We start from the raw sequence: 4312 nt of genomic DNA on the forward strand, positions 1-4312 counted from the left end.
TTTATCCATTGAGGGCCGCACACTGAAAAATCAAAGCAAGCGAGGGCTATTTTGATATCTTTTATTTTAAAAAACAATACAATATATGTAAAAGAAATATACTTTTCGGCCTCCACTCAGGGTTTTGGTTAAAACAATATAAAAAATGTGTCCTTATTCAGTATTATTATTTTTATCATTATTCAAGTTTTAAATCTCTAGATCAACATTAGGTCAATCTGTCAATATAATGTTATTAAAGATTTAAGTTGTATGCTCTTTTTGTCAAAGAAAACCCTGTTTTTTAATGGAAAAATCACAAAAATATGCAATATTTTTACCCAATAGTTTTTTCAAGTGGAATATTTGAGATTATATAATAATTGGAGCATTAAAAAGGTCAATAACTCATAACACCATTGATTTTAATTCATTATTATTTTTTGAGCAATGACACTTCAAAACAAATCACACTAAAATTATTGGGGATCCAAAAGGGTTCTACTCATTAAAGTGTTAAAAAATAAATTATACATTTTTTTACTGTTTACTTTTAACACAATAATCTTGAGATCAACTTCAGATCTATCCTTCAATTATAAGTTTTATTGTTGTTTATGTTTTGTGTTTGTTCATTTTAGGCCCCTTTTAAAAAAAAAAAAAAACAGCTCAGTTTTTTATATGGCAAACACTAAATATGCAACATTTTCCACCAAAAATATCCCAAAGTGGAAAAATTTAACGTGACGTAATTGGAGCCTTTAATAGGTCAATAATTCATAATGACATTGATTTTGATTCATTATTGTTTTTGGAGTAAACATTGCAACATTTTTTTATTACATTTCACCCGTTTTGTACTTTATATCACTTTTTACGTTTTAAAAATTATTCAATTTTATTTTTAAAATGTGTCGTGGGGGCCGTTAAAAAATTACCTGCGGACCGCAAATGGCCCCCGGGCCGCAATTTGGGCACGCCTGTACTAAACCTACCATGCTGCTTTGTGCACATTTGTAATACTTACACAATTAGCAGGGATCAAATGCTTTTTTTTTTTTTAGTCCTGCAATTTCACACAGGAACTTATGTCAACATTTAAACAGAGGAGGTGAGACTGCATCAGTATCTTGTACAGGATCAAGGATCCTACCTCTTGGATGAAATGAGTTCTGCGTCTTACATCTTCTTTTTACACGTCAGAGTGTTTATATGTGATGTACTTCAGTGTAACTCAGTCAAATAAAATATAAAACACATTCAAACCATATATATATATATATATATAGCTATATATATCCATCCATCCATCCATTTTCTACCGCTTATTCCCTCTGGGGTTGCGGGGGGCGCTGGCGCCTATCTCAGCTACAATCGGGCGGAAGGCGGGGTGGACCCTGGACAAGTCGCCACCTCATCGCAGGGCCAACACAGATAGACAGACAACATTCACACTCACATTCACACACTAGGGCCAATTTAGTGTTGCCAATCAACCTATCCCCAGGTGCATGTTTTTGGAAGTATATATATATATATATATATGTATATATTAGGAGTGTGGGAAAAAATCGATTCGAATACGTTGTGCGATTCAGAACGATTTTTAATTTTTTTTTATCAATCCAACAAGCCACTACACAGCAATACCATAACAATGCAATCCAATTCCAAAACCAAACCTGACCCAGCAACACTCAGAACTGCAATAAACAGAGCAATTGAGAGGAGACACAAACACGACACAGAACAAACCAAAAGTAGTGAAACAAAAATGAATATTATCAACAACAGTATCAATATTAGTTATAATTTCAGCATAGCAGTGATTAAAAATCCCTCATTGACATTATCATTAGACATTTATAAAAAATTTAAAAAAAGAACAATAGTGTCACAGTGGCTTACACTTGCATCACATCTCATAAGCTTGACAACACACTGTGTCCAATGTTTTCACAAAGATAAAATAAGTCGTATTTTTGGTTCGTTTAATAGTTCAAACAAATTTACATTATTGCAATCAGATGATAAAACATTGTCCTTTACAATTATAAAAGCTTTTTTAAAAAACATCTTCTACTCTGCTAGCATGTCAGCAGACTGGGGTAGATCCGGCTGAAATCCTATGTATTGAATGAATAGAGAATCGTTTTGACTCGGAATTATATCGTTTTTGAATCAAGAATCGAAAAAATCGATATATCATCGAATGGCGACCCCAAGAATCGATATTGAATGGAATCGTGGGACACCCAAAAATTCGCAGCCCTTGAATTGCCGCAGAGCATATAATATGTGCCTGCCTTGAATTACTGCCGGGTCAAACTCGCTTCCCAAAATAATTAGCGCATGCTTAGTATTACCGCCTGGTCAAACTTGTGACGTCACGAGTGACACTTCCCCTGTCAGCAATTTCAAAATGGAGGAGGCTGATTTCAATACCGGTAATTTGAAATCGCATGAAGGGAAGAAGATTAAGAGCTATTCAGTAGGATTTAAGGTCCAAGCTTACATCACACTCAAATTTTCACTGCATGCTTTTGGTAAGTGCTGGGGTGATATGCGGTTTTAAGATAACTAGCGCATGCTTAATTTTACCGCATGCCTTTGGTAAGCGCAGGAGTGAGAAAAGGTTTTAAATTAATTGGCGCCCCGGCGGCCATTCATGGAAATACAGTATATATATATATATATATATATATATATATATATATATATATATATATATATATATATATATATATATATATATATATATATATATATATATATATATATATATATATATATATATATATATATATATATATATATATATATATGGGGCTTCACGGTGGCAGAGGGGTTAGTGCGTCTGCCTCACAATACAAAGTTCCTGCAGTCCTGGGTTCAAATCCAGGCTCAGGATCTTTCTGTGTGGAGTTTGCATGTTCTCCCCGTGAATGCGTGGGTTCCCTCCGGGTACTCCGGCTTCCTCCCACCTCCAAAGACATGCACCTGGGGATAGGTTGATTGGCAACACTAAATTAGCCCTAGTGTGTGAATGTTGTCTGTCTATCTGTGTTGGCCCTGCGATGAGGTGGCGACTTGTCCAGGGTGTACCCCACCTTCCGCCCGATTGTAGCTGAGATAGGCGCCAGCGCCCCCTGCGACCCCGAAAGGGAATAAGCGGTAGAAAATGGAGAAATATATATATATATATATATGTATGTATGTGTATATATATGTATTTTTTATTTATTTATCTAATATTTGTATATATGCCACAATATGGGACTATTAATTTTATTTCCTCGATCTACTTTAAGTTTACACCAGAATCTACCTGAACCCACTTATCTATGCGTACTTCATATCAGGACCACATGATTAGCATATGGGCCTAATTATTGATGTTATGATTGCAATTACTATTTTAGTAAAATAGTGAATGACAGGTTATCACTACAATGAAGTAATATGGTTTTAATATTGCTATAAAAAGTATTTACGTTTCTGCAAACAACTCAAACTATGGAAAATGAGATATCAGCCCAGATCAGTATAGATGGCTGAGTTAAAAATATGTATTAAAAAAAACAACAAAAAAAGCTAGCTCCATACATTAGGCAAATTAAATCTGAGAGATAATAGTGTAAGATTTACTTGTTCAGCCATGATAGCCTCATGAAAACCTGATTTCCTTTCTTTTTAATCCCAGGGAACTGCCATGGACCTTTCATCATAGATATGAATGAACACTCCATGTTTCTCCATCTTACCTCAGACAGATGGTCCCCATCATTTTATTGATGTCAATGGTACATGTACTTTTTAAATATACACTTACATACAATACTCTGACATTTATAAGAAATCGAAAGGAGGAACGAAAATTAATTGTCCCACTTTGTGGCATACATTCAATATTTACATATACAAATATTAAATGAATAAAATATTTTTTAAAACAGACAAGTGAGGAAATAAAACATATTTGAAAATATAGTTTCCATCATTGACTGACATCTGTCAACTGCTTGTATGAAAAGAGATATGGATCTTGACACTTCATAAAGCTTCCTGTGCACTTAAGATGTGACTTTAAGGTTTTACTACTTACGTATAAAATACTACACGGTCTAGCTCCATCCTATCTTGCCCATTGTATTGTACCATATGTCCCGGCAAGAAATCTGCGTTCAAAGGACTCCGGCTTATTAGTGATTCCCAAAGCCCAAAAAAAGTCTGCGGGCTATAGAGCGTTTTCCGTTCGGGCTCCAGTACTCTGGAATGCCCTCCCGGTAACAGTTCGCGATGCCACCTCAGTAGAAGCATTTAAGTCTCACCT

The sequence above is a fragment of the Nerophis ophidion genome, linkage group LG02 (assembly GCF_033978795.1).
Source record: "Nerophis ophidion isolate RoL-2023_Sa linkage group LG02, RoL_Noph_v1.0, whole genome shotgun sequence".
Lineage (NCBI taxonomy): Eukaryota > Metazoa > Chordata > Actinopteri > Syngnathiformes > Syngnathidae > Nerophis > Nerophis ophidion.